General features: G+C 40.9%; 1 protein-coding gene across 5 annotated transcripts in view; it reads left to right on the forward strand.

The window, feature by feature from the left end:
• The window catches only part of SNX9 (sorting nexin 9), a 101,249-nt gene that overhangs the window by 15,250 nt on the left and 67,434 nt on the right, over positions 1–18,565 (forward strand). The gene's annotated exons all lie outside the window — the stretch shown is intronic.

An 18,565-nucleotide genomic window follows, 5' to 3' on the forward strand; every position in this document is an offset into this window, starting at 1 on the left:
TGCCTCATACTCTACCAAGGCTTTTTGAAATGTGTGTTTCAGCAGCCATTTTAGAATCTGTATCAGTGCAGATTAAATTGTTTGAACGCCCAATGCATTTAAGGGGTTCTTACTAAATTTCTGAAACAATAGTTAGAATAACACTATATATGTAGAATCCAACGTTAATATATATTTTTTTAAAAACCTCTGTCTACAATATTTAGACACAACACTCTGGAAAAGAATATTCTCTCATCAGAACTTCATCTACTAGCAGGATAGAATGACTCAAATCTGTTCCCTGGCTTTTTATCAGTATTAGTAGAACCCTTAATATACGTATTTGTATTTAACTATTTAACAACATTCTGTTTTGATTATAATTCACCAGTGGGTGATGAACCAATCAGCAGAATTGAAGATGAGTCATAAAGAGGGAAGGCCTTTCAGCTGCTTGCCAAATGACGAACTTAGACACGACTCTAAAGTTATTAGAGTAGCATGAGTTACACATGAATCCATCAATTACAGATGGAAGAAAATATTATTCACATAATGGCATATAAATATCATGATTTCTATTGAAGGAGTAGTGGTGGAATAGTATATCTGAGTAAATAACACATCAGCACTTTTTAAAATTAAGAACTGGTGAAAGTATTTTAAAACATGTTTTGAAGGAGCATATAATTTTGACAATCTTACAGGAAAATAATTTTTAAAGAAAAATCTAATATAAAAGTGACATTAAGTAAAAATTCATCACATTTTAAAAAAAATCACTGTTAGTTGTCACTCAGATCACCCTAAAATGTAAATCCATCTTGAGAGGAGATTTCAGTTTAATTAGATTTTCAACTTGGTTTTATGCAAATATTGTTTGTATGTGTTGAGCAGATGCAACCATTCTGGTGTATGATCTTGTTGATATACTGCTGTAGAAGCTGTGGGTCTCCTTTCCCATACACTCCCTAAAAGAATATGACAGGTGAATAGCTACTGTGTGTGCAGCGGTAAAAATATTAAGTGTATAAATGTGATATATTGTTCCGTCACATTTTGAAAAAGTATGTTTTAAACTTTATCATTTCCATCCAACCACATTCTACCCTCCCACCCTGCATTTCATGGGTTTGCTCTGGGAGAGTAAAGTAGGAAGCTTGATGCTGGAATTCATCCTCAGTGCTTTCTTCCTCAAGCTGTCTGTCATCTCTCATTTCAGCTGCTACAACTGCCATGGAATTTTCAGAACCTAACATTCCAACCAGCAGTTCTCCAAACACTGTATTACTCTCTTTAGAACTCCCTAGGTGCTATTCTCTAGGGGAATGTTAAGAGAAGGGGAGGGGCCTTTCTGTCTTCCCTCTTGAGTTCTTTCCCTTGCTCTCACCTGTTTCTGTGCGCTTGTCTAGACTATAAAATTAAGTCAACTTTACATTGGCATACAGATGCCACAGTAATTATGTAGCTTATGCATGTCTACATCTTGCTACTTATGCTGGTGGTGCGCGTCCTTACCTGGAACACTGGTATCAATTGTACTGTCAGTGTGGGGCATTGTGGGAAGGCTACTGAAAATCAGTAACAGTCAACATGAGTAATGCAGTGTCTACACTGCCATTGCATTGACCTGCTACTTTGATGTTGGCTCTACTCTGCTCAAGGAGGTAGAGTTAAGATAGTGTAGCTGGGCAGTTACATCGATGGGGAGCGAAATGTAAGTTACTTCTATAGTTAGGTCGACATAAGCTGCCTTGCATCAATCTAACTCTGTAGGTAGACCAGACCTGTCACTTGTTTCTCTCAGGTTGGTTATGGAAAAGGGCATATGTGTCTGGGTGCAGGGATTTCGTAATGTTACCATTTCTTCATGAAATTAGATTCTTCCGGTCTTTTTTCTATGCTATATTCACTCTAGCTATGTTCACACTAGCATTCTTCTTCAAATTTCCTAGTGTCATAGCTCCATCAGTAATAGCAACAATAGGAGAGCCAGTGTGGGGCATTTCATCTTGCCCTGCTCAGAGCTGGTCTGGAGGACACAGTGAATAAAACGCTCATGGCCTATCCACATTGTTGCTTCTGGCATTGTTACCGCTGGTGGAGCTGCAGCAATAGGAAATTTGAAGAAAAATGGTAGTGTAGACATCCCTCGGGTAAACTGGTGTAGTTCTGTTGACTACAGTAGAGCAAATGCCAGTTTGTCACTTGAGGATCCAGCCCTAAAAGTTAACAGTATGCTTTTTGGGATAGTGGTAGAATCTAGGACTGCAAAGACAGACTAGCTTTTTGCTTATAACCATCTAGCATTATATGTGTTTTTTTTCTTAATACTGATATTCACTCGACTGATATTTTATAAAAAAAAAAAGTATCCCAGCATATTATGTCACATCTTCTGTAGTCTTGCAAAACTGCTAACAATTTTTATACCAAACTATCCACACTTAAATTCCACAATAACTACTGTAATCCTTGAGATGCAAAAGTCAAATTCTTCATTATTGAGATGTTTTGACAGACATAATTAAAGTATGCTGCACACTTTTGTTTAGAAATTATTAGGCAGCCAAACTTCTTCAGTTCCTGCCTGATTCCACGTGGGGGTCTTACGACAGAATCAGAGAAATGTAGGGTTGGAAGGGACCTTGAAGGGTCATCTAGTCCATCCTCTTGTGCTGAGGCAAGACGAAGTATACTTAAACCTATGTGACAGGTGTTTGTCCAGCCTGTTCTTAAAAACCTCCAATGACCGGGATTCCACAAGCTCCCTTAGAAACCTGTTCCAGAACTTAATTATATTAACCAATTATATTTCCTTAATTAGAATTATTTTCCTAATATCTAACTTGAATCTCCCTTGCTGCAGATTAAGCTGATTACTTTTTGTGCACCTGCTTTATAGTAATTTCATCTAGACTATATTTCCCTTATTTGCTAATGAGAATGTCATAAAAGACTGCATCAAAAGCTCTAGTGAAATCAGGATGAATCCCATCTACTGCTTCTTCCCATACACTAGGTCAATAACCATGCCAAAGAAGGAAACTAGGTTGGTTTGGTATGATTTGTTCTTGACAAATCCACGTTGACTATTGCTTATTATCCTCTAGGTCAGTGGTGGGCAACCTGCAGCCCGTCAGGGTAATCCGCTGGCAGGCCGCAAGATAGTGTTTACATTGACCATCTGCAGGCATGGCCGCCCGCAGCTTCCAGTGGCCGCAGTTCGCTGTTCCAGCATGTCCCTGTGGCCCACGCCACTTCCCGCAGCTCCCATTGGCCAGGAACGGCGAGCCGTGGCCACTGGGAGCTGTGGGCAGCCGTTACTGTGGATGGTCAATGTAAACAGTGTCTTGCAGCCCACCAGCGGATTACCCTGATGGGCCACAGGTTGCCCACCACTGCTCTAGGTGCTCACAAATTGGTTGTTTAATAATTTGTTCCAGTAGCTTTCCAGGTATCAGTGAGACTGACAGATCTTTAATTCCTCGGGTCCTCTTTATCTTTAAAAAGGGAAATAGGTTCTCCTTTCTCCAGTCTTCCAGGACTTCACCAGTACTCTCTTAGTTCTTGAAGATAATGGCTAAAAGGTGCTGAGATTGCTTCAGGTAGTTCATTTAAGTACCTTAGGATGAATTTTGTCAGGCTCTGTTGCCTTGAATATATCTAATTTAATTAAAAATTCTTTAACCTGTTCTTTCTCTGTTTTGGCTTGTTTTTCTTTTCCCATGTTAATATGAATTGTGTTAAGCATCTGGTCACAATTAACTTTTTTAGTGAATACTCAAGCAAAATAGGCATTAAGCACTTCAGCCTTAATTAATGCCTTAATTATTAGCTCCCTTTCCCTGCCAAATAGTGGACTTATACTTTCCTTTGTCTTTCTCTTGTTCCTAATCTATTTATAGAACCTCTTCTTAGACTTTTATGTGTCTTCCTGTTCTTTTATAGCCCTCCTTATTATTCTTTTATAGCCCTCCTTAGCAATTTGTCTTTGTTTCCACTTTTTGTAGGATTTCTTTTTGATTTTCAAGTCATTAAAGAGCTCCTGATGGAGCCATATTGGCCTCTTGCTATTTTTCCTATCCTGTCTTTCCTTCATATTGGGATAGTTTGCTGTTGTGCCTTAAATATTTTCTTTGAGAAACTGCCAGCACTCCTGAACTTCCTTTTCCCTTAGAATTTATTCCCACTGGACCCTACTTCACTAATTATCTTGAGTTTAAAACCCTGTTCCTCTGTGTTCCGTTTCTGTTGTTTGTCTTAGAACCACATATGAATTCTGTGACTCATTTTCTAAAAACAAAGCAACACATTTTGAGAATTTATTGCTTTAATATTTATAAATTCAGTTGTAAATAGAAGTGAACACTAACTTTAATTTTTATTTCAATTTAGTTGCATTTTTAACTGCTCTTAATATAATGCACATACAATGTTATCTCTCTTTTATAATGTGACCACAATTTTAAAATTGTGTCTTTACTACAAAACCTAAGTTTCTGTGTAATCTGGTGTAAATGAGGCACTAATTATTTCTGAACATTTATATCAATGTGGATATCGTGATTAAGAAAAACATACATAGAATGTAAAGGTTATATACTCGGCTCTTGATGGGAATTTACTTATTTTGACTTGGTAATGTGTGTTCTACATGAAACTTGACTGCAAAAGCTTTTAATGCTCACAAAACAAAAAGATTTTCAAAATAATACCAGTGTGATTGGTAGCATACGTATTTTAAAGAGTGAGAACTGCTGTGACAGGATTCAAAGGTTCTCTTTCTAGTTGGGCTTCTAACATACTCATGCTTTGCTGAATTGTGGTTTTAACCTGTTTGACTTTGTTTACCCACTTGATATATATCATAAAATGGTAATGATTTTTTTTAAAGTGCCCAACTAGATGGATTCCTTCTTGCTTCTCATGGGCATTGTGAAGATGAATGTTTGAAGTGCTTTGAGACGTTTGTCTGAAACGTGTTAGATAAACAAACATAATTATTTATATTTTTTTAATTTTGGGGGTCTGTTAAAGCTGCTCTTCCCTTTAATTTCTGCTTTTCTCCTACCTCCTCTATCTAGGAACTGTATAAGATGTTTAGAGAATATAATAAAACCCAGTCTTGTATAATTCAAAATGAATAAAACAAATTAAGGGGAGAGAGACCCAGATGAACTGTTAACCTGAGTTGTCAGTTTCAAGGGCTCCCATATTACTTGGCCTATTGGAAAATGCTTTTCAGGTTATCTGTATATGTATTATTATTTGCATTTGTAAATTTGTCATCACCTCTAGCATCTGGTTACGTTACAGTTAATTGAATTCCTTGAGAGTGCCAAAGCCCTTTCTTTACCCTTTCCTCTGAAAGTTTTTAAAATGGATTTTCTACAAAATTCCAAAATCTTGTTATGCTTATAAGAAGCACACAGGATCTTTTTCAGGGAAAAAGGCAATATGCCGCATTTATTGAGAATACAGCAGTTAGCATATGCTTTTCAGTTTCACACTCACCCCCCTCTCTCTGCCAGTTGATGTTACCATCCAGAGTCTGGATCAATCTAGTGGCCAGCCAGATTCGTCACAGAGGAGAGCCTGGCTCTGTCGGTCGCGAGCCGATGCTCCTGGAATTATGGCAAGTTGAACCCAAAGCCCCATAGCCAAGCACCCTGTTCTTATAGTCTTTTTTCTCTGTTGAAGTCTATGGGTTTTGCTGTGTCAGTTTGTGACCGGTTACTCCTTAATTGGTGTTATCTTTTGATGTTAACATTCCAAAACACCTCTTAGAGGGTCATCCTGTCCTGGTTTCGATTTAATCAATTGTTTTGTCTTTAGGGGGGCAACCTCCACTTCAGGGTCCTCAACCTGCCCTTCCTTCATTATGGATGCTTGTTGATGGTTTTCTGGTGTCGTTAAGTCTCTTCACTCCTTCCTTGACCATCTAGCTATAACAGTGGCCTTCACACCTTATCTCTTCCTGATGCATACATTCCTCATTCACACAAATACAGAGACCTTTTACAGAGACCTTCAAAGGTATACAGCAGTTGAGCAAGAAAGGCATTGTAAATTAAACCTTACTAAATCTTGTAATCAAAACAGTTCACATTGTGGCCCGGGCCTTCAACATTCCTCTAATCTCATTAACATAGACACAATACAAGATCCTGTCTCTTACTTACTAAACCTTAAAACAAAGAAATGTATATTTAACTAGAGTGCCTAATTTATAATACATATAGGAAACCATAGTAGACATTATAACTTATCCTAAAACGAAAGGGTGACCATAATCAGTCATAAGGATTGTTCTGGTCTGTCCCTGCCTTAACATCAGTATAGACACTGGCAGTCTGTCAGATGCGTTTCTACCAATGTCCCAGAGGGTCATTCCTTTCTACTATTCAAAAAGGGTGGCTGGCAGGATGATCAAATCGTACATTAATTCTTATAGTACAAATATAAAATCCTGCTCTTACAATCTTACCCATGGCCCAGGCCATCTACTACCTTGGGATATTGCTTGCAATGAGAGAGCTGAGTCTGTGTGCAAAATCAGAACTAATGAAACGGGCAGTAACAAGTGACAGAAAAGCTGCTTACAAGCTCTTTGGGAAGAGCTCAGCTCTAAGGCTCAGGAGTTCTTCCACTCCACTCAAGAACTGACTGCAAAATAAAGGCCAGCACTGACTATAGGAATTTCATGACAATAACACTATCTCAGTTCAAAGTAACTCTAAGACCTTAAACAATCATTGCCATCTCTCCTGGAGGAACTAACCGCTTTCTTGGTGGTATCAGTTTTCTAACCTCCAACAGATGATTTAAACAGATGAACCCATTTCCTTCCATATGGTCTGGTTTTAATGTGAAAAATACCATTGATCAGTTATTGTTCTACAACATATTTTTAACTACACTCCTTGCTGTTTGCCTTAGATTAGTGCATACTGTTTTGTAACACCAGACTTTTAAAGGTTTCATAGTGGTAGCTGTGTTAGTCTGTATCAGCAAAAAGATTGAGGAGTGCTTGTGACACCTTAGAGACTAACAAATTTATTTGGGCATAAGCTTTTGTGGGCTAAAACCCACTTCATCGGATGTGTCAATTCCAGGAGAGGCAAAGCTGCTTTTGTCCAGGAAGATTCAAGTGTCCTGTAGTAGGTGACTTCTGGGTACCCGTCTCCCCAAGCCCTAAGATGCAACCAAATTTGCTCCAATCCCTCAGACAGAGACAAACACCTACAAGATCTTTATCAAGCATTCTTAAAACTACAATACTCACCTGGGGAAGTGAGGAAACAGATTGACAGAGCGAGATGGGTACCCAGAAGTCACCTACTACAGGACAGGCCCAACAAGGAAAATAACAGAACACCACTGGCCATCACATACAGCCCCCAGTTAAAACCTCTCCAGCACATCATCAACGATCTACAACCTATCCTGGAAAACGATCCCTCACTCTCACAGACCTTAGGAGGCAGGCCAGTCCTCGCTTACAGACAGCACCCCAACCTGAAGCAAATACTCACCAGGAACTACACGCCACACCATTGACACACTAACCCAGAAGCAATCCCTGTTACAAAGCTCGTTGCCTACTCTGTCCCCATAGCTATTCTAGCGGCACCATCAGAGGACCCAACCACATCAGCCACGCCATCAGAGACTCATTCACCTGCACATCTACTAATGTTATATATGCCATCATGTGCTGGCAGTGCCCCTCTGCCATGTACATTGGCCAAACCAGACAGTCTCTATGTAAAAGAATAAATGGACACAAATTGGACATCAGGAATGGTAACATACAAAAGCCAGTAGGAGAACACTTCAGTCTTCCTGGACATTCTATAACAGATTTAAAAGTAGCCATCCTTCAACAAAAAAACTTCAGAAACAGATTTCAAAGAGAAACTGCAGAACTAAAATTCATTTGCAAATTTAACACCATGAATTTGGGCTTGAATGGGGACTGGGAGTGGCTGGCTCACTACAAAAGCAGCTTTGTCTCTCCTAGAATTGACACTTCCTCATCAATTTTTGGACTACATCCACCCTAATCGAATTGGCCCTGTCAACACTGGTTCTCCACTTGTGAGGTAACTCCCTTCTCTTCATGTGTCAGTGTAATAATGCCTGCTTCTGTAATTTTCACTCCATGCATCTGAAGAAGTGGGTTTTTTACCCACGAAAGCTTATGCCCAAATAAATCTGTTAGTCTTTAAGGTGCCACCGGACTCCCAGTTGTTTTTGTGGATACAGACTAACACGGCTACCCCCTAATAATTTGGGTAATCTGTCTGTACAACCTATGAATTCTAGCTGATATTAAGAGACTGTTACTATGATGATTGCTGTATCATGGAATGCCTCTAGGTCTGTGTATCTACCATTGCTGGCCAGTTTTTAAGCAAGTCCTTCCTAGAGAAAGAAAAGTAGCCTATTGTTAAGGCTATCAGCATGTGAGCGGCTCTTACCTGCGGAGAACAAAGGGTAAATGCATCCTAGAGGAAGCCAGTTTTCTCCAACATTCTTCGTTTGGAGAATGTAAAAATCCCAAAATGTAGGACAAAAAAGCCAAGTTATTGAGGCTAGCCTTTAAAAACCACAGAGTGGGAAGACTGAGGGCTTGTCTACACTGGCAAGTTTCTGCGCAGTAAGGCAACTTTTTGCGCTCAAACGGCAGACCTGAACATGCTGCCAAGCCACTTTGTGCACAGAAACTCCTCAGTTGCAGCACTGCAAAAAACCACTTTGACGAGAGTCGTAAGGGTATTTGCACAGAGGCTCCAGAGCTCTATTGCCAGTGTAGACACTTGATTGCTTTCTGCCCTGTAGTTTCTGCCCTGCGTTTGCGTGCTGTGCAGATCTGCTCTGGGACACAAAGCAAACCATTAATGTGGAATGCTCATGCTGTTGAACACAGGGGTGTGTGGGGGTGGGAGAGTGAGGGAGAGTGCTGTGCAGAGAGCCCAGGGAGGGAGGCGGGGCTGATGTCAGGGTTTCCCTCTGCCTCAGGACTAGTTGCTTCCTGCCGCTGTATGAACTTACAAGACAGCATGCTGACACACACTCTGGCCCCCAAAACACTGTCTCTCTCCCCCATTCCACCCACCCACCCACTCACACTCACACACACACCCTGTCACACATTCGCCCCACTTCAGTTGAAAAGCAGCTAGCAATGGAGTAGGATGCCCATGGAACAATGGGATTGGGAAACCTGCATCGTGTGCCTGCCCCATGAGGTATTGCAAACCCTTCCCAAAGCACCCAGTGGCCAGTTGCACAGTGGGATAGTTACCACAATGCACTGCTGTCTTTTTGTCATTGCAAGAGCCGCTAATGTGGATGCGCTCCAGCGTCACAAGGAGCACAGTGTGGACACACAACAGCGGTTTAATTCCAGCTTTTTAATAAAAGTGGTATAATTTGTGGCACAGAAACTTGCCTGTGTGGACATACCCTGAGGGTATGTCTGCACTACAAACCTAGGTCAACCTAATATAGGTCGACTTACAGCTGCTGCAGTAATTACTGTGGTGGTGCATGTCCACACTACCCTCCTTGGGTCAGTGGTGTGTGCCCTCACCAGTGTGGGGAGCTGAGAGCCCAGTCTCTCAAATCTGCTGGCAGGAGCCTGGCTAGATTAGGTCTATGCATCTGTAATTAAAAAGTGATCATTTTGGGAATTGTTCTCAATTGTCTGCCGCTCAATTGTTAGTCCTTCATACTTAATCCCTGTTAGACCACTGTAGTGTATTGGGTAGAAAACGAACACACTAACTTTTAAAAAATAAAATGAATCCATTTTTACATAGCTTGATGGCAAAAGTTAGGATATGTATAGTAAACCATTAAGATGGAAGTTGTCCAAAATCTTGCCTTTTGGAAACAGAGTTTGCATAGGTGTAAGAAGAGAAAATAATACTGTAGACTCTGATGAAATGTGTTTAACTGTCATGTGAATCATTCTTGTCAAAAGTTCCTTATCCATATTTCTGTGCAAAAGACTTGAAGGTACTTAATGTACAAAAGAAAATGTTCTCTTGTTTCACTGCCTGCTAAATCTATAATCTGAGACAAAGGACAGATGATCCTAGAGCTTCAGGGTGATGTTTGTAAAACTCCTGGATGATTTTCTTGTAATACATTCTAATAATTTACAAGCTTGCACTAAAAATTTTAGATGTTTCAAAAATCACTAATCAACTTCCCTTAATGTGTGTTGGAACCATAAGCTTTGAGATACTCAGGCTATGTACACACTACCATTTATGTTGGGTTGTGAATAAGCCACTCTCCCAGAGTGATGTAAGTTACACTGATCTAAGCGCCGGTGTGGACAGCGCTATGTTGGTGGGAGAGCTTCTCCTGCTGACATAGTTACTACTGCTTGCCGGAGGTGGAGTAATTAAGTTGACCAGAGAGCTCTCCCCTGTTGGCTTAGAGCATCTGCACTAACAGTGCTACCAGGGCACAGTGGCAAGCTCTGTAGTATAGCCATAGCCTCAGTTGTGGTTCTGTAGCCTCAGATCTGCCCACATGTATTTGATTTCAGTTATATTTTTACATATTGCTGCTAATTTTATAATTTTGCAGGAGAAAGTTTGTCTAATTCTAAAATACTTGTGGTATGTAGAAATCAAAATAAGAATTAAAAAGTCATACTACTATATACAAGCAGAAGATTAATAACTTTTATTTCTGTATCATGGTTTTCATTTTGAAGGACCTCAAAATGCTTTACAGGTTAAATATGTTCATATCAGTCACACCAATAAAAGACTTAGTGCGCTATCTTATTACTACATTATAGCTATACCAAGCAAAACTGATGATATTCAGAATTTCTGAAAATGACATCAATTTCATACTACAATTTGACATGCCTGTAAATGAGGAAAGGGTACTCCAGTATTTTTTTTTTCCAAATACAGTTTAGGTTGATATCTCCTGATTGCAATGAATAAAATCTAGTGATGATGCCGTGCTGCAGAATGATTGGTGGTGATTTGTTTTTCTTTATTGTGGTACCCAATAGGTCCCAAATCAGGATTAGGTCCCATTGTGCAAGACCCCATACTGACGCATAGGAAGGTCTCTGGTAACTGGCCTGAAGAGCTTGCAGTTGGATTTGGTTGGAAAATTTTGACAGGATGAACCGTTTTCCGTTGGAAAGTGCGGTTCTGTTGAAATTGAAACACTTTATGAAATGGTTTGGATTTCACAGCAACTTCATTTTGGGAAAAAAACTGGAAATAATATCGGCGGAAAAAATTCCAGCAACATCAAGACATCCTATGTAGACGTTTTTATAATGAAACAGTTAGGGTTTTTTTGTTTTGAAATTACTTCATTTTGAATTTTAAATGTATTATAAGATAAAATGAAAAAAGTCAAAATCATAACATTTTGATTGAGTTGAAACAAATTTTTTAAAATTTTCTGTTGCAGAGAATTTTGAAATTTGTTGGTTTTGTTCTTATTTTGAAATCTCAAAATGCTTTGCCAAAAGGAATTTCTGTCTTCTGTCCAGCTTTATTTGCAGTCTAAGTTAATTCAAGATACAAGAAGTGATTCTAATGATACAAGTTGAGGAGGGGGGAGGATACATAGATTATATGTAAAGGAATTTGAATTTGAAGTTGGTTGAAATAGCCCATAACATGCAAACACCATTTGCGTCTGAAAATGTATTGTTGCTCACTCTTGCTTTTTACCGGGGTGTGTGTGTGTGTGTGGTGAAAATCAAAGTTTTGTTTTATGTTGGCTTTGTCAAATGCATTATTAGGGATTCAGAACACCGGAGCACCAAGCCGGCGAGTACATAAACCGCCAGGGGTACTTTTCAATAGTGCTGCAAGCTCTGGTGGATCACAAGGGATGTTTCACCAACATCAATGTGGGATGGCCGGGAAAGGTACATGACACTCGCATCTTCAGGAACTCTGGTCTGTTTCAAAAGCTGCAGGAAGGGATTTTATTCCCAGACCAGAAAATAACTGTTGGGGACGTTGAAATGCCTATATGTATCCTTGGGGACCCAGCCTACCCCTTAATGCCATGGCTCATGAAGCCGTACACAGGCAGCCTGGACAGTAGTCAGGAGCTGTTCAACTACAGGCTGAGCAAGTGCAGAATGGTGGTAGAATGTGCATTTGGACGTTTAAAGGCGCGCTAGCGCAGTTTACTGACTCGCTTAGACCTCAGCGAAACCAATATTCCCACTGTTGTTACTGCTTGCTGTGTGCTCCACAATATCTGTGAGAGTAAGGGGGAGACGTTTATGGCGGGGTGGGAGGTTGAGGCAAATCGCCTGGCCGCTGGTTACGCGCAGCCAGACACCAGGGCGGTTAGAAGAGCACAGGAGGGCGCGGTACGCATCAGAGAAGCTTTGAAAACCAGTTTCATGACTGGCCAGGCTACGGTGTGAAAGTTCTCTTTGTTTCTCCTTGATGAAACCCCCCGCCCCTTGGTTCACTCTACTTCCCTGTAAGCTAACCACCCTCCCATCCTCCCTTCGATCATTGCTTGCAGAGGCAATAAAGTCATTGTTGCTTCACATTCATGCATTCTTTATTCATTCATCACACAAATAGGGGAATGACTACCAAGGTAGCCCAGGAGGGGTGGTGGAGGAGGGAAGGAAAATGCCACACAGAACTTTAAAAGTTTACAACTTTAAAATTTATTGAATGCCAGCCTTCTTTTTTTTGGGCAGTCCTCTGTGGCGGAGTGGCTGGTTGGCCGGTGGCCGCCCCACCGCGTTCTTGGGCGTCTGGGTGTGGAGGCTATGGAACTTGGGGGCGGTTGGTTACACAGGGGCTGTAGTGGCAGTCTGTGCTCCAGCTGCCTTTGCTGCAGCTCAACCATACACTGGAGCATACTGGTTTGGTCCTCCAGCAGCCTCAGCATTGAATCCTGCCTCCTCTCATCACGCTGCTGCTACATTTGAGCTTCAGCCCTCTCTTCAGCCCGCCACTTACTCTCTTCAGCCCGCCACCTCTCCTCCCGGTCATTTTGTGCTTTCCTGCACTCTGACATCATTTGCCTCCACGCATTCGTCTGTGCTCTGTCAGTGTGGGAGGACAGCATGAGCTCAGAGAACATTTTATCATGAGTGCGTTTTTTTTTTCTAATCTTCACTAGTCTCTGGGAAGGAGAAGATCCTGTGATCATTGAAACACATGCAGCTGGTGGAGGAAAAAAAAAGGGACAGCGGTATTTAAAAAGACACATTTTATAAAACAGTGGCTACACTCTTTCAGGGTAAACCTTGCTGTTAACATTACATACATAGCACATGTGCTTTCGTTACAAGGTCGCATTTTGCCTCCCCCCACCGCATGGCTACCCCCTCAACCCTCCCCCCGCCCCGTGGCTAACAGCGGGGAACATTTTCTGTTCAGCCACAGGCAAACAGCCCAGCAGGAACGGGCTCCTCTGAGTGTACCCTGAAGAAAAGCACTCTATTTCAACCAGGTGACGATGAATGATATCTCACTCTCCTGAGGATAACACAGAGAGATAAAGAACGGATGTTGTTTGAACGCCAGCAAACATACACTGCAATGCTTTGTTCTACAATGATTCCCGAGTACGTGTTACTGGCCTGGAGTGGTAAAGTGTACTACCATGAAGGACGCAATAAGGATGCCCTCCCCAGAAACCTTTTGCAAAGGCTTTGGGAGTACATCCAGGAGAGCTGCGAATGCCAGGGCAAAGTAATCCTTTCACATGCTTGCTTTTAAACCATGTATAGTATTTTAAAAGGTACACTCACCGGAGGTCCCTTCTCTGCCTGCCGGGTCCAGGAGGCAGCCTTGGGTGGGTTCAGGGGGTACTGGCTCCAGGTCCAGGGTGAGAAACAGTTCCTGGCTGTCGGGAAAAGCGGTTTTTCTGCTTGCTTGCTGTGAGCTATCTACAACCTCCTCCTAATCATCTTCTTCTTCGTCCCCAAAACCTGCTTCCGTGTTGCCTCCATCTCCATTGAAGGAGTCAAACAACATGGCCGGGGTAGTGGTGGCTGAACCCCCTAAAATGGCATGCAGCTCATCATAGAAGCGGCACGTTTGGGGCTCTGACCCGGAGCGGCCATTCGCCTCTCTGGTTTTCTGGTAGGCTTGCCTCAGCTCCTTCAGTTTCACGCGGCACTGCTTCGGGTCCCTGTTATGGCCTCTGTCCTTCATGCCCTGGGAGATTTTGACACAGGTTTTGGCATTTCGAAAACTGGAACGGAGTTCTGATAGCACGGATTCCTCTCCCCATACAGTGATCAGATCCCGTACCTCCCGTTCAGTCCATGCTGGAGCTCTTTTGCGATTCTGGGACTCCATCATGGTCACCTCTGCTGATGAGCTCTGCATGGTCACCTGGAGCTTGCCACGCTGGCTAAACAGGAAATGAGATTCAAAAGTTCACGGTTCTTTTCCTGTCTACCTGGCCAGTGCATCTGAGTTGAGAGTGCTGTCCAGAGCGGTCACAATGGAGCACTCTGGGATAGCTCCCGGAGGCCAATACCGTCGAATTGTGTCCACAGTACCCCAAATTCGACCCAGCAAGGCTGATTTAAGCGCTAATCCACTTGTCAGGGGTGGAGTAAGGAAATCGATTTTAAGAGCCCTTTAAGTCGAAATAAAGGGCTTTATCGTGTGGACGGGTGCAGGTTTACATCGATTTAACGCTGCTAAATTCAACCTAAAGTCCTAGTGTAGACCAGGGCTTAGGATAGTACAGAAGGGTGATAACTAGGAACAGTGGGTAAAATTAAGGAAAATTCCCTCCCCCAAAGGAATGGGTTACTTAAACAAACAATTTCTGTTAGTGTTGTGTATGGTTAACTATATATTGCATATGATAAATATACAGCTTGTGGTTAAATTTAATTGGATTAATTTGGGGAGTAATTCAGGAATCACTTATTGATTTTATATTATGGCCAGTCCTTCTCTGAATCCATTAAGCAAATGTTTGAGTGCCTAGAAGTTCCTGTAACAGTTGAATTGTTACACTTTTTTTGTTGGGCTCCCCTGAGACCCTCTTCCACTCAGTTACAAAAAACGCAGTTTGACTCTGGAATTTGTCACTCAGTTACCTTTTATTTGGCATACAGAAACACTGTGCCCAAGCTGGCCAGGATCAAACAGGGAGTGGATGCAGGGTACATCACAAATCAAAATTACACAGCAAATCTTTTTCCTTATATACATCTTTACTAAGACCTGCATTTCTGGCTATACATTGCATCACTTGCATCTAAGTTAGGCTTGCACAACATAATCTGGATGTGCTGAAGTCTCCATTCATAGGGGAAAAGTTCCCCGTAGTGTGTAGTAAGTATCAAATTTGCCCAGAACACATGATTTCTTAAGAATGGTGCACTTGATTAAAGCAGAAGAGTATTCAATAGCTTGATGTAATCTTCATGTTATGTAGACATAGGATTAGGTTCAAATCCATATGATGTTTTTTGTTTTCCCATTTTTGCTTCTCTTTAAGCGTAACTACTTAAAACACTAATTTATATTTTATTTTAGACTTTACAGAAACATTTCTATGTGTACTGACACTAACCATGAGAAATTTTACAGCTAAAATGAACCTTCAAATTGAGTTTGGATATGAGAGCAAAATCTGAGGGGTTGCTAGCATGCCTCCATAATGACCACAAAGCCATGTGTTACACCAGTATTCTGTGCTGGTGCTCTCTTGCTCTCCTGTCCTCTGCTTTCTGTTTGGAGTCACATTGTGCAGCCTTAGGGTTTGTCTACATGGTGGGGTAATGCGCTCGATAGGGATGTAATTTCTAAAAGCGCTCTCCCCCCACATGGGATCTTAGAGCCTTGGTTCCAGCCCAAGCCCAAACCTTTACACTGCAATTGTATAGACCCACAGCTTGAGCCCAAATCGGCTGACCTGGGCCAGCCACAACGGTTTTATTTCAGTGTAGACATATCCTAACAAAAAAACAAAACACCATCTATTTATTCAGATCTGTAATTGGCTATCAGGAGATGCTATGAGGCAAAGCTCAAGTTGACTTGTTCTCATTTCCTAATGAAGAGTGTCACTTTGTATAACATGTTTACACTAGCCTATTCTGAGGTCTTTTCTTCGCTGCTAAATGGCTATTTTTACCTCAGGATAACAAACACATGAGCTATCCCAAGATTAAAACACACAGTGAAAGACAAGGTATTTAGTTTTTCCAGAAGGTAAAAGTAAAGTGAAGTCTTGAAAGGGGTTGAGGTAAAACTAAGTGAGGTCAACTGTAGGTAGAGTTATAGGGCTGACTGTGCCTAGTTTTATTGCTGTTTTATTTTATTTTATTTTTTTAACCTTGGGTTAGGTCATATGTTAATTACCCTGCAGTAAAAACAAACAAGCAAAAAAATACCCAACACCTTTTTATAGCAATGAAGACAAGGCATAAATTCTTCTCTCCCAGTATATGGCAGTGTTCATACAGTTTGATGTATGTGATTTTCTAGGAATAACAAAGCTTATATTTTGCATGTTACACATTTGTTACTGTTAAACTTGTAAGAATGGGAGGAATAGGATAGAGTCTCTATAAAGACAATACATTGTTTACAGGAGAAGAAACATTCATAGGGACAAGTTTTGTGTTACTGCTGCTCCCCTGCTGTGGACTTCAGGCTCACAGAAGTGGAACTGTTCTCTTCCTACGCATTTTAGGAACCTGGCATAGAAGAATACTTTAGGCATGCAAAAACTTTCATTACTCCATTTTTATCTTTTTTTAAAAGACTGATTTCTCTTTCCATTAAATAAATTCCTACACACAAGATACTAAACCTCTGACTGTTAGAACCTGGGACTAGATGACAGGAGATGAATCACTCAATAAATTGCTCTCTTCCATTCACCTCCTCTGAAGCATCTGGCTCTGGCCAATGTCAGAAGACAGGATACTGAGTAGATGGACCATTGGTCTGACCCAGTATGGCCATTCTTATGTTCTTATGACACAAATAAAACTGGAAGCTGCTGCATGAATAACTTGCTAGTTGCAAAAAGAATATTTCCTCTTGGAAATGGACTGATTATTATATTTATCATTTATATTTTCATAGTACCTTGGAGCCTGTCATGGGCCAGGATCCCACTGTGCTCGGTGCTGTACAAACAGAGAACAAAAAGATAGTCCCTGCCTCCAAAGAGCTTAGCATCTAAATATAAGACAAGAGACAACAAATGGATACAGACAGACCAACAAGGAAGTACATGGAAACAGAGACACTACTGGTCAGCATGACAGGCAGTGGTCTCAGCACACCAGCCACCTAAGATTTTTTTAACTTTATTTTCCTGTTTTGTTTCAGTTCCACAGGAAAAGACTTTTGTACATGGCTACAATTTTTTAAACAGCTAAGATATGACATGACACTTACAGTTAACAGTACTAATTTGGACCTTCTAAATTAAATATGTTTTAGTATTCTGTGTTTACTGCTGCTTGGCACTTCTACAGTGACATCCACCAGAGCAAATCCTACTTTAATTATCTGTGCACCCCTATGAGCACCATAGGTAGAGAGAGGGAGTGTTTTATAAATGACAGCTTTTTGGTTTAGTGTGGATTGTGGTGGCTTTTTTCCTGTTGGGTTTGTTTTTGTGGGGGAGGAGTGGGAGGTTGGTAGGGGTGAAGAGAAGTTGGGGATGGTAAATAAATATTGGTACTTTTGGTGGGGATAAGGATATGTCAATATATATGGAATATGTATAAATGTAGACTAAAATTTTGATCCAAAACCTCCTTCAAGATGTTATGGGGGTGAGGAGGTGTCTCAAATTATCTCAACATCTGTTTCAAAAGTTAGAGAAAAATGAGATTTGATTTATTTTTATATTTCTGCCTTAAATGTAGAGTAAAGATTCAGGAAAGGGAATTTGATGGAAGAAAATTAAAGTAGTAATATAGGTGGAATTCTGTATGACTGTAACGATAATGTGTCTTCAAATATGTTAAGGGCTATTAAAGTAATTGGCTTACTCTGCACCAAGGGGGATTTAGGTTAGCTATGAGGAAGAACTTTCTAACTTTCATTTTCTAGTTAAAAATGGATTAATAACTCCCCTTCTTTATGCAAAATACAGTTTATTTGCTCCAAATTTTGGCACATAATGTAAGTAAAACTGTAATTTTCAGTATTTTCAAATCCTATTAATTGGCTTCCGAGTTCTAAGCAGTTAAAAACTACCTTTAAATAGTTAATTTGGAGTTTTACAAATTTTTTGCCTTAAAAAGACTGTAAAGGGCCAAAAATGTGTACCTAGTGAGATTTTTTTTGTGAGCTATCTTGGTTGGTCTCGTGTGCTGGTGGTAAGTTTGTGGAAGAGTTGTCTGAAGGCTGACATCCCTAGAGGTGGTAGAATTCAGGTTTTGGTGTGATTAATGGTGGCTCCAGTGGTGAGGTGTCCCTCTCTGGTGGAGCAGAGGGGAGGTTCTGTCAGTTAACTTTAAACTCAATCTAACTTTTCATTTCTATGCTTTTGTGGTTGTGCTTGATATGTACAGACCAACCTTAACTCTCTCACCAGAAAATGT

Source organism: Caretta caretta, chromosome 3 (assembly GCF_965140235.1).
Source record: "Caretta caretta isolate rCarCar2 chromosome 3, rCarCar1.hap1, whole genome shotgun sequence".
In the NCBI taxonomy this organism is placed as follows: Eukaryota; Metazoa; Chordata; order Testudines; family Cheloniidae; genus Caretta; species Caretta caretta.